This window comes from Giraffa tippelskirchi, chromosome 7 (genome assembly GCF_054371585.1).
Source record: "Giraffa tippelskirchi isolate mGirTip1 chromosome 7, T2T-mGirTip1v1.2.pri, whole genome shotgun sequence".
In the NCBI taxonomy this organism is placed as follows: Eukaryota; Metazoa; Chordata; class Mammalia; order Artiodactyla; family Giraffidae; genus Giraffa; species Giraffa tippelskirchi.
This window is the reverse complement of record NC_137281.1, coordinates 129,224,725-129,238,238: the sequence shown is the minus strand read 5'-3', so window position 1 is coordinate 129,238,238 and position 13,514 is coordinate 129,224,725. Positions and strand designations below refer to the sequence as shown.

The following is a 13,514-nucleotide window of genomic DNA, read 5'->3' as shown; positions in this document are numbered from 1 at the left end:
GAACTTGATGGGCTACAGTCCATGGAGTCTCAAAGAGTCAGACATGACTTAGTGACTAAACAAACAAACAAAACTATGAATTAGACACTCAAACACAGAGCTCAGAAGGAATGCTAAAAGAAAAGATAGTCCCCACCTTAGGAGTTTGGTGCAGAATCAGACACATGAACAAGCTGCTGTAGCATCCTATAAGTGCTCTAATGGCAGTGGTACAAAGAAGGAAGGGCTCTGCCCCAACGATTTCTACACGTCATGGCACATCAGAATTATCTGGAGCACCCTGTAAAGTTACAGAATTAGGAACACCACCCCATACTTTCTGAATCAAAATCTCTGGATGAAACTCTGGGAATCTGGATTTTAAAAGTTGCCCAGGTGATTCTGATTTGCAGCCAGAATGAAGAATCACTGGTAGATCCATTTCCTTGACTTGCATGGTACATTGTAGATGCTATTGTGTACTGACCAAGTAATCTCTTTTCAGATAAAAGAGGGAGGAGAAGTTCTGTAGAAAAATAATAGAGAATTCATATGGGTAGGGAAGAATGCTTATGAAGCTGGTGTTTTATTCCCCATTCAAGCTCAGTCCTATGGGTAATACATCTTGCAGAAGTATTAAAGAAGACATTACTCCTAGGTATAACCATTTTGGAAAACAGTATGGTGGTTCCTCAAAAAATTAAAAGCAGAACTGCTATATTATCCAGCAATTCCACTCCTGGGTAAATAGCTGAAGGAAACAAAATCAGCATCTCAAAGGAATATCTACACTCCCATATTCACTGCAGCATTATTCACAATAGCCAAGATACTGAAACAATCTTTCAGTGGATGGAACACTCTTTCAGTGGTCTTCCAATGGATGAATGGATAAAGAAAATGTGATGTGTATATATATATGTATATATACACACACATATAATGGAATATCATTCATCCTTAAAAAAGAAAATCCTGCCATTTGCAACAACATGGATGGATCTTGAGGGCACTGTGCTAAACAAAATAAGTCAGACACAGAAAGACAAATACTGCATATTTATTTATACACTTATATATGTATATAATGCTGGGCTGGAAGAAACACAAGCTGGAATCAAGATTGCCGGGAGAAATATCAATAACCTCAGATATGCAGATGACACCACCCTTACGGCAGAAAGTGAAGAGGAACTAAAGAGCCTCTTGATGAAAGTGAAAGAGGAGAGTGAAAAAGTTGGCTTAAACCTCAACATTCAGAAAACTAAGATCATGACATCTGGTTCCATTACTTCGTGGGAAGTAGATGGGGAAACATTGCAAACAGTGTCAGACTTTATTTTTTGGGCTCCAAAATCACTGCTGATGGTGATTGCAGCCATGAAATTAAAAGACGCTTACTCCTTGGAAGGAAGGTTATGACCAACCTAGATAGCATATTTCTAGCCTCCTTTACATTTAAGTGTGGCTGATGTGATGTCAGCAGTAGTCACTGGGTGAGGCTTTCAATAAAGCCCTTGTTTCTCCTTCTGCTCTCTCTATTGCCTGAGAAACAGAAGTGATGGCTGGAGCTCCAGCAGCCAAACAAATCACAGATGCCTTTAGATCTGACATCTTTGTTCCATTGAACTAAGGACAGTCTCTGCTTCCCTCCAGACTTTTTAATACATGGGAGAAATAACTTTCTGCGTGGCAATTGCATGTTTAAGCCTCTTTAGCCAGGTCTCTGTTCCTAGCAGGTACCACCTAATAGAAAATGTGCAACATCTATCTCCTAGGGCCTAGATTATACATAGAGAAATCAGCAATGTGCTTCAATGTACTTGCAAGTGTGCCTGACAAACTGGAATCCTAAACAACATCAAAGAACAAACGAACACTCAACTGCGGGACCTTCTACATTTCAGTCCTCTCAGGAAAAGCAGTCAGTTGTCTTGGCAAAGGTCATGCAGGTCTATGGTTACGTTTGAGACCAAACCCACAGATTTAGGTCCACCTGTGCTCTGTATTTCTACTGCTGTGTGTCACCACTGAGCCAGCCCAGGGGACTCTTGGCCTCTCTAGTTAGTCAAGGATTAGAGAGGTAGTCTTGACATTTATAAATCCTGTTTTATCACTGGTCATGTCAAAAAGAGATTGCTTTGTTGCCAAATTTGTGGGATTTGGGAAAAGATTCTGCTGTCATGGAAGACTGGATAGAAGGACAGGCTCCTCTTTCACTCTTACAGAAAATCTACTCCTGGCCCGAAGCTTGTGATTCCATTTCCTTTGCTTTGATAAACTACAAGTGGTTTTAAATTGAGTCATAAATTTCTCCAGGCCTTTTAGAGACCAACCCCCTGCCTTTGATTCCCTCACCTCCTGTGGCAGTGAAACCTGCTGGAGACCTACTCATATGCTTTGTGCACATTTAGGCTGGGAGTTTGAAATTTACAGGCCAAGCCTTGCAGCATGACCTCGACTTTTTAATAGCTTGAAAAGGAACCAGAGAGACTGCAAGCAGGAATCATGGGGGCTGCAGGTCTCCGGGACAGACCCAGCTGCATCTAGAGAAGACCCTCACACCAGATGCTAGAAATGAGCAATATTTTGGTGGCTCTGATAAACTCCTCGAGGTGACTATGTGGACTCCTGGTTATGGAGTCATGGTCATTTGAAGTCATCTTAAATGAGTTTTTCTTTTTAAAATAATGATTTGTAACATATATGCTTTGTCTTGATTTGTAACATATAGACTAAGCTTCAGAAACTGAGTAACTTGATGTGTAAAGCTGCTACGTTCAGGGAGAAATGGTTAGCAAAATCCCCATCTCACCACCAAATCCTTCTATGTGCCCTTGGCAAGTCGTGCGCAGAAGACCCTGGGCTGGTTTGCAGGTGCCCCCATCTATCCCTGATTTTCTAGAATCAGTATATCAGGTGAGGGACAGCAGAGTGAATGGGGAGCTTCTACCTAAGCAAGGGCTGTTCGAGGCCCGGAAATAGGAGCAGTAATCCCCTCTTACCCACAGCCTGTACTCTTCCAGGTGACTTAGAACATTCCCAGCAGTAGCCAGTTCCAGTCTGTTCTCTGAGTACATCTGACTTTAAGTCAAAGAAATCTCCACCTTTGAGGTTTTGCCTGAGGTCAAAGTTATTCCCAGCAATATGTATGTGTGCGTGCATAGTGGCTTTAGTAATGTCCACTTCTTAGCAACTCTATGGACCGTAGCCTGCCAAGCTCCTCTGTCCATGGGATTTTCCAGGCAAGAATACTGGAATGGGTTGCCATGCCTTCCTCCAGGGGATCTTCCTGACCCAGGGATCAAACCCAAGTCTCCTGCGTCTCTTGCATTGCAGGCAGATTCTTCACTGCTGAGCCACCAGATGAGCCTCAAAAATACGTATATATAAAATAACTAGTTAATTCTCACATAATTAATAGCTTTGAGATAGGTACTATAACTAGCCCCATATTATGGATGAAGAGACAGATATAAAATGTCAAAAGTAACTTCCCTAAATTCATTCACCTAGAGAGTGTTGTAAGGCTAGATTGAGCTAATGTGTAAGGCATTTGGAACAAAGCTCCCAGGTGGCACAGTGGTAAATAATCCACCTGCCAATGCAGGAGACACAGGAGACTTGGGTTTGATTCCTGGGTCAGTAAGATCCCCTGGAGAAGGAAATGGCAAACCACTCCAGTATTCTTGCCTGGAAAATCCCATGGACAGAGGAGCTTGGCAGGCTACGGTCCGTGGGGTCACAAAACAGTTGGACATGACTTAGTGACTGAGCATGCATACAGTTAGTACAGTGTAAGTGCTGATTATGATAATGATTATTATTCTAACATTCCAGGCACTAACATATACCAGCACTAGAGATACAATGATTGGTAACACACAGCCTCTGTCCTTTAGCAACTCACTGTGTGGTGGGAGAAAGAAAGTCACGCACATTGATAATTATCCTGTAGGTAAATGTTTAAGGTCTGAATAAGGGACTGTAAGTACACACAGAGGAAGCACTGGGCTCAGTCCAGAGCTGTTACAGAGTCACACTGCCCAGAAAAAAAAATATCGTTCAAGCCTGATCCGCTATTTTAGAGTTTCTTGAAGCCAAATTTATGAAGTAAAAAATATGGAGAAATTAATTTCATAATGTACCAAAATATTATCATTTCAAAGGATAACTGACATTTTAAAAATCATGACTGCAAAAATATTTTACATTCTTTTTTTGCACTAAGTCTTTGAAATCTGGTGCATATTTTATACCCAGAACACATCTCCGTTCAGACTAGTCACTCTTTAGATGCTATGTGGGTCTAGTATCTCTTGTATTGGACAGCAGATTCAAAAGGCTTTCTGGAAGAAGTGATGTGGAGCTAAATGAGGAGGTTGGGCCCTGTTTCTAATTACTCCTGAGAAGGATGAGAACACGATTCACTGCTGACTTTGATCCCAGGCTCTACTTCTCCAGGACAATACCTTGTGTGGTTGGCAAAATAATGACCCCCGAAGATGTCCACTTCCCAACCCCCAGAACTTGTGAATATGTTACCTTCCCTGGCAAAGGGGAATTGAGATTGCTAATCAGCTGATCTTGAAATGGAGAGAGTATGCTGGTTTATCCAGGTGGGCCTTATGTAGCTACCAAAGTCCGTACAAATGAAAGACGGAGGAGAGTCAGCATCAGAGAGATGCAGCGTGAGAAAGACTACCAGCCGCTGTCGGCTTTGAGGACAGAAAGGGAGCGCTTGAGCCAAGGAGTGCGGGCAGCCTCTAGGAAACAGAAAAAGCAAAGACACAGAGTCTTCCTTAGAGCTTTCAGGAGGAACACAACTCTGTTGACATCCAGACCCATTTCAAACTTCTGACATTCAGAAATTCAAAAAGATAATGAACTTGTTTGTTTTAAGTTGCCGGGTTTGTGATGATTCTTGTAGCAGTCATAGGAAACAGTCTCATTTCCTTCTTCTGCCCTGGGAGCCCCCACTTGATCCTCACTCCTTGAATGCACTCCCCAGATGTGGGTTAGGTCACTGAGAACAAGAACTGGGGGTTTCCCAGCTGTTGCGTCCTCACCCCCATCACTAACTACACTCATGCTCGGAGGTTCATGTCCACAATCGGCCATCAAGGGATGCTTTTGCTTCCTGAACACACTCTGTTAAGTGAGATAATGTAGGTGCAAGTCCTTCCTTTTCACAAAAATGATTGTCCTCTGTCGTTTATAATGTTAATTAAAAGTAAAAGGTAGTAATAATAGGGGAAACTGGGGGAGTGGGAAAGTATATGGGAATTCTGTACTTTCTGCTCATTTTTCTATTAACTAAAAACTGTTCTAAAAATGAAATTTATTAAATAAAAAATAAATTACAAATATAAAAAATTAGAGGGAAAATGGCTAATAACCTAACATCTATGAATGTGCAGAAGGCCTTCTTAGCAAGAGAGACTGGACTAGAAGAGTAACAAGGATGCTTTTCAACGCACAAAAGGGAAACTGTACTTTGTAGTTAAATAAGGAACCAGAAGAAGATGGCTCAATTCCATGAGTCCACAGGCAAACAGACCTGACTGCACTTTTGTTCTTCGGGGATACAGGACCTTTGGTGTTCCAGGCCTTTACCCCAGGTATATCATAAAAAGAAAACAGACCTAGTGATTTAAATAATGATTCCTGTCCACGCCAACGAGTCTCACCTCGCTGGGGACCATTTGGGTGTGTTCTTAACCTTCATTCATGTTGAGAGAAGGCATTACCGCTTCTCTTGAGTGCAGACCCTCTCTCTTCTCCAGAGGCGTACGCGAGTTCCCCTGGATGAATTTCACAAAGGTGAAATTTCACCAATGCCTGAAATTCACAAGGGTGGCCTGGGGAAGGAGAGCGCAGGCTGTCCTTCATCCCTGCCAGGCACTGAGGCTGCCTTTCTTACCAAGACTCCTGGCAAAAGTGAAAAGAGAGGCTGGATTCTGTTCTCATGTCAACAGTTACTCTCCTTACGGGCTCCACGGGAGAAGGCTTGGAGAAGACAGAGTAGTGTCAAGAGAGCACACACCTCAGTTAATGTTCCTGATTTGTTTCCAAGAGTTTAGGATGAAAGACAAGCCTCATATCAGCAGGTTTCACCTCCTGTGTCTAAACAGCCAGGAAAAGACAACTTTGTTTTTTCCCCCTATTTTTAAAAAACAATGCATTATAAGAGTGTTTAAGGTGTGAGAGGGCAATGAATTCAAGGCCTGTTGGGGGAAAGAGCAGAAAGAAAGGGTGCCTGGTGAGCAGCAGTGTTCTCTATACTGAAAGCCCGCTATGCAAAGGGACAGGGAGATTTATTGCTCACTGTGGGTTAGAGAGCAGATGCTTGCTACTCCAGAGATTTGGCACTCTGGGATTTATGGACTTAATATAGTTTATGCTCTTGTGGCCTCATTGGTTGAGAAAGTACAAGATTTCCCTGTTAATAAAACTTAAAGCGAGGATAATAAACCACTTCCCACAGGGTTTGAGAATCTCCCAGCACAGTTCCCCCCAAATTCTCTGCCTGGATAAGACAGCTCCAGTCGATTCTTACCCCAGCTCCTCACCAGCCCCCCACCCCCGCCCTATTCGCCCTCAGAGATGCAGCCAGTGTCTCCTGGAAAGGAAACTCAAGAGACTGAAATTGGGTGAGGATGAGCAACTTCATGTCCAACCAGTGCGGACTCAGGGCTCCTTGAAAATGCAAAAGGGAAACATGTAGTTTGTTGTGGGCATCTACTCTGATGTGTCATCTCACTGCCAAAGCAAAGAAGAACAAACATTTGTTTCAGCATATGGACACCGCCTCACACAGAATTTGGCAAATCATTGGTTATTTGAAATCAGTGTTTTCCTTTCCTTGATCACATCCTAAAGTACTTATTACCTGGAAAGAAAATGATGCCATTCAGCTGGAAGCTTAAGGTGCCCAGGGATGGATTTAATTTAATATCATCACCGAAGTACATCCTTTAAGCACCTAGTTATTAGAGAAGGAAGGAGAATATGTCTGTAAACTGGAAGCTGGGAGCATTCCTAAGAACATATAAGTTTTGTTACCTTGGTGGTATTTCAGGGCAGAGGCAAGCAGGCCTGGGAGATGGTCCATGAGGACCCATGAATGAGTGGTTCCCAGACCGGCCCCAGCCATCAGAAGACTCCCAAATACAAAGCACACTCAAGGACAAAACCAAGGGAATAGCCCAGGGGAGGAGGCTGTGACTCTGCTATTTTTAAACTGCCAATTAGAATGTCTAAAATTACGTGGCTGAAACTACCACATCCGCTCCAAGATAATCATACTCTTCTGAGCTGAAATGTTAAATCTTCTGTTTTCCAAGCCCCTGATCAGAATATTTTAAAAGATCATTTCTGGCTGCATTAGGCCCCAAACCAAGTTGTGGTTCAGCATGTTTTCTCCTAGGAATGACTTCTTGATTAGAGTTCTCAAAACCTGCCTTTTGAATATTTTGTTTGCTTCTAGGGGGAAAACAAAGAAAAAATAGAGATTAAAAAGCAAAAGAGACAGAAAGAAAATACCAGGAAAAAAAAAAACATGCATGAAGATTTTAAAAAATGTGACAGGATTCTGTCACTTCGACCCACCAAATTAAAATGATTAATGTGGGTCTGCTCACTAATTACCCTTGGCCCCCTGTTAGTCCTCCTTTCCCTCCAGGTCTTGCTATCCAAGCAGGAAGAATGTGACATTTTGCTTAGGGCAAATGAATCCAGTTTCCTCCACTGACATTGAACCCAGAGAGTTCAATTCAAATAAAATGAGAAACAGATTAAAATGAGATTAAAATACTCATCAAGCTCATTTAAAAGACCTGATACAGAGTCTAGTCTTCCTGAAGGCTGCATGAACCAAAAAAGCGTGTTGAGTCCCCACTAATTCCTGTACCAACCACATTGCAAACTACCCATTTTGGCTGTCTATGCAACATGTAGCTAGTATGTAGCCTCTCAAAGCTACCTAAGACAGGAGGACAGCTCTGAAAGACAATAAGGACTGAAACCCAAAAATGCAATAAAAAATCTATCTGTATATGCTATACATATATATATTTGTATGCAGTGTTTAAGTGAAATTAATTTTATTTAATGGATTATTAAGTTTTACTCCATGCCTCTCTATGGTTTGGTGGTGGAGGTTGTAGTATATTTGATTTATAACATGTTAGTTTCTAATGTACAGCAAGGTGATTCAGTCATATACATACACATATATAAATTATTTTTGTATTGTTTTTCATTACAGGTTATTATAAGGTATTTAATATAGTTCCCTGTGCTATCGACAGCAGCACCTTGTTGTTTATCTATTTAATATATAGTAGTTGTATCTGTTAATCCTAAAGCTTCTCATTTATCCCTCCCTGCCCCATTCCTCTTTGGTAACCATGTTTGTTCTCTATGTCTGTGAGTCTGTTTCCATTTTGTAAATAAGTTTATTTGTATCATATTTTAGATTCCACACATAGGTGATATTATATAGTGTTTGTCTTTCTCTGACTTACGTCATTTAGTATGATATTCTCTAGGCCCATCCATGTTGCTGCAAATGGCGTTATTTCATTCTTTTCTCTGGCTGGGTAGTATTCTATTGTGTACATGTTCCTTGTGGCTCAGTGGGTAACAAATCCGCCTGCAATGTGGGAGACCTGGGTTCGATTCCTGGGTTGGGAAGATCCCCTGGAGAAGAGAGAGGCTACCCACTCAGTATTCTGGCCTGGAGAATTCCATGGACCGTATAGGCCATGGGGTCGCAATGAGTCAGACACAACTGAGCAACTTGCACTTTTACCACATCTTTATCCATTCATCTGTTGATGGACATTTAGGTTCCTTCCATATCTGGGCTATGGTAAACAATGAACTATGAACACAGGGGTACATGTATCTTATCAGATTACAGTTTTCTGTGAATATATGTCCAGGAGTGGAATTGCAGGATCATGTGACAACTCTCTATTAGCCTTTGTCCTGCTTCATTCTGTACTCCAAGGCCAAATTTGCCTGTTACTCCAGGTGTTTCTTGACTTCCTACTTTTGCATTCCAGTCCCCTATAATGAAAAGGACATCTGTTTTGGGTGTTAGTTCTAAAAGGTCTTGTAGGTCTTCATAGCACCATTCAACTTCAGCTTCTTCAGCGTTACTGGTTGGGGCATAGGCTTGGATTACCGTGATACTGAATGGTTTGCCTTCGAAACGAACAGAGATCATTCTGTCATTTTTGAGATTGCATCCAAGTACTGCATTTTGGACTCTTTTGTTGACCATGATGGCTACTCCATTTCTTCTAAGGGATTCCTGCCCACAGGAGTAGATAAAATGGTCATCTGAGTTAAATTCACCCATTCCACTCCATCTTAGTTCGCTGATTCCTAGAATGTCGATGTTCACTCTTGTCATTTCCTGTTTGACCACTTCCAATTTGCCTTGATTCATGGACCTAACATTCCAGGTTCCTATGCAATATTGCTCTTTACAGCATCGAATCTTGCTTCTATCACCTGTCCCATTTACAACTGGGTGTTGTTTTTGCTTCGGCTCCATCCCTTCATTCTTTCTGGAGTTATTTCTCCACTGATCTCCAGTAGCATATTGGGCACCTACTGACTTGGGGAGTTCATCTTTCAGTGTCCTATCTTTTTGCCTTTTCATACTGCTCATGGGGTTCTCAAGGCAAGAACACTGAAGTGGTTTGCCATTCCCTTCTCCAGTGGACCACATTCTGTCAGACCTCTCCACCATGCCCCATACATCATGGGTGGCCCCATATAGCATGGCTTAGTTTCACTGAGTTAGACAAGGCTGTGGTCCATGTGATCAGATTGGCTAGTTGTCCGTGACTGTAGGAAGTAGGAAGTCAAGAAACACCTGGAGTAACAGGCAAATTTGGCCTTGGAGTACAGAATGAAGCAGGGCAAAGGCTAATAGAGTTCTGCCAAGAGAATGCACTGGTCATAGCAAACACCCTCTTCCAACAACACAAGAGAAGACTCTACACATGGACATCACCAGATGGTTGACACCGAAATCAGATTGATTATATTCTTTGCAGCCAAAGATGGAGAAGCTCTATACAGCCAACAAAAACAAGACCAGGAGCAGACTGTGGCTCAGATCATGAACTCCTTATTGCCAAATTCAGACTGAAATTGAAGAAAGAACAAGACCAGGAGCTGACTGTGGCTCAGATCATGAACTCCTTATTGCCAAATTCAGACTGAAATTGAAGAAAGTAGGGAAAACCACTAGACCATTCAGGTATGACCTAAATCAAATCCCTTATGGCTTACACAGTGGAAGTGAGAAATAGATTTAAGGGACTAGATTTGATAGACAGAATGCCTGATGAACTATGGATGGAGGTTCGTGACATTGTACAGAAGACAGGAATCAAGACCATCCTTAAGAAAAAGAAATGCAAAAAAGCAAAATGGTTGCCTGAGGAGGCCTTACAAATAGCTGTGAAAAGACGGGTAAAGCAAAGGAGAAAAGGAAAGATATACCCATTTGAATGCAGAGTTCCAAAGAATAGCAAGGAGAGATAAGAAAGCCTTCCTCAGAGATCAATGCAAAGAAATAGAGGAAAACAACAGAATGGGAAAGACTAGAGATCTCTTCAAGAAAATTAGAGATACCAAGGGAACATTTAATGCAAAGATGGGCTTAATAAAGGACAGAAATGGTATGGACCTAACAGAAGCAGAAGATATTAAGAAGAGGTGGCAAGAATACACAGAAGAACTATACAAAAAAAGATCTTTACGACCCAGATAATCACGATGGTGTGATCACTCACCTAGAGCCAGACATTCTGGAATGTGAAGTCAAGTGGGCCTTAGGAAGCATCACTACAAACAAAGCTAGTGGAGGTGATAGAATTCCAGTTGAGCTATTTCAAATCCTGAAAGATGATGTTGTGGAAGTGCTGCACTCAATATGCCAGCAAATATGGAAAACTCAGCAGTGGTCACAGGACTGGAAAAGGTCAGTTTTCGTTCCAATCCCAAAGAAAGGCAATGCCAAAGAATGCTCAAACTACTGCACAATTGCACACATCTCACACGCTAGTAAAGTAATGCTTAAAATTCTCCAATTAGGCTTCAGCAATACGTGAACCATAAACTTTCAGATGTTCAAGCTGGTTTTAGAAAAGGCAAAGGAACCAGAGATCAAATTGCCAACATCTGCTGGATCATCAAAAAAGCAAGAGAGTTCCAGAAAAATATCTACCTCTGCTTTATTGACTATGCCAAAGCTTTTGACTGTGTGGATCACAATAAACTGTGGGAAATTCTGAAAGAGATGGGCATACTAGACCACCTGACCTGCCACTTGAGAAATCTGTATGCAGGTCAGGAAGCAACAGTTAGAACTGGACATGGAACAACAGACTGGTTCCAAATAGGAAAAGGAGTACGTCAAGGCCGTATATTGTCACCCTGCTTATTTCACTTATTTGCAGAGTACATCAAGAGAAACTCTGGGCTGGAGGAAGCACAAGCTGGAATCAAGATTGCTGGGAGAAATATCAATAACCTCAGATATGCAGATGACACCACCCTTATGGCAGAAAGTGAAGAACTAAAGAGCCTCTTGATGAAAGTGAAAGAGGAGAGTGAAAAATTTGGCTTAAAGCTCAACATTCAGAAAACTAAGATCATGGCATCTGGTCCCATCACTTCATGGCAGATAGATGGGCAAACAGTGGAAACAGTCACTGACTTTATTTTTCTGGGCTCCAAAATCACTGCAGATGGCGATTGCAGCCATGAAATTAAAAGAGGCTTACTCCTTGGAAGAAAAGTTATGACCAACCTAGACATCATATTAAAAAGCAGAGACATTACTTTGCCAACAAAGGTCTGTCTAGTCAAGGCTATGGTTTTTCCAGTAGTCTTATATGGATGTGAGAGTTGGACTATAAAGAAACCTGAGCGTTGAAGAATTGATGCTTTTCAACTGTGGTGTTGTAGAAGACTCTTGAGAGTCCCTTGGACTGCAAGGAGATCCAACCAGTCCATCCTAAAGGAGATCAATCCTGGGTGTTCATTGGAAGGACTGATGTTGAAGCTGAAACTCTAATACTTTGGCCACCTGATGCAAAGAGCTGACTCATTGGAAAAGACCCTAATGCTTGGAAAGATTGAGGGCAGGAGGAGAAGGGGACGACAGAGGATGAGATGGTTGGATGGCATCACCGACTCAATGGACATGGGTTTGGGTGGACTCTGGGAGTTGGTGATGGACAGGGAGGCCTGGCGTGCTGTGGTTCATGGGGTCACAAAGAGTCGGACACGACTGAGTGACTGAACTGAACTGAATGACAACTCTAGTTTTTTAAAGAGACGCCATACTATTTTCTACAATGGCTGCACCAATTTACATTCCCACCAACAGTGCAGGAGGGTTCCTTTTCTTCCACACCCTCTTCAGCATTTATTTTTTGTGGACTTTTTAATGATGTATGCCTCTGTACGTTTAAGGAAAGCATATTACACGTGGTCATTTGGAAGTAGTATCCTGCTTCCCACGACTGTGTGTTTGTTCTTTCAATTCGGTCAGTCAGGAGGAGAGTGTTAAGTTTTCTCAGAAAAGAATATGAAAGATTTTTGACGGTAAACAGAGCGAGTGTTTTCCAAATAAAGTTCCATGCCTTGGGAGAGGGCATATGTGTCCACCATGTGCACATTTGTGCCAAGTGATGGGTTGGTGAGAAGGCTGGCTGTCCCTCTGCAGCCTCCTGCGTCTTTGCTGCTTTGCCCTAGGGAGCTCCTTCCCAAGTGGTAACCAAAAGAAGTTGGAAATGATATAAAGGAAGGATTGTTTCCCCTTCAGCATCTCTGTCTGGAGCAGCCTTCAATGTATTTTCCAGTTACTATACTTCCCAGCACAACGTTCTGTCCCCTATAACCTCACATTTAACAAAAGGCTGCTTATACTATACAAAAAAGGCATATGGTGGTGAACACAAATTACTTTTTAAATGTCTGCTTATGGCTTCTAAGTATTCAAAAATATATCTGTGTACACAGTGCAACCAGCACCATGGCACCCATCTTGCAGCTGAAGCCACTTTAAAACGAGGTCCTATTGGCCTTTCAGTAATTGCAACCACTTAGATGAACACAAGATAACATAGAGAGCCCTGCCCCAGGTTCCAGGGCAGCATCATAAGAGATCTTAAAAGATACAAATAGCAGTGATTCTATTTTATTGTGGGGAAATTGAGTTACACAATAATTAAATAACTGTTCCAAAATTAAACTGAAAAAAAGAAATCAGGAATGGAGTTCAAGTGACATCTTGGTTTCCCATCCCTGAGCATCTAGCCTTCTTCTCATTTAATATACACTACAGTATATCTTCTTTCTGCTACAATAAATAATATAAGCTCTCTTCTCTTCTGAAAAGAGTTCATTCTGGGGACCAGACAGGGTGCCTATTTCCTTTTAATACTGCCCCTCAGTCCTGTGAGCTCTGATTAAATGATTTCGCATGCTGAGTTCAATAA

At 41.9% G+C, this 13,514-nt stretch overlaps 1 protein-coding gene across 1 annotated transcript in view; it reads right to left on the bottom strand.

The window, feature by feature from the left end:
* The window catches only part of PELI2 (pellino E3 ubiquitin protein ligase family member 2), a 384,698-nt gene that overhangs the window by 306,691 nt on the left and 64,493 nt on the right, over positions 1-13,514 (bottom strand). The window lies entirely within an intron of this gene.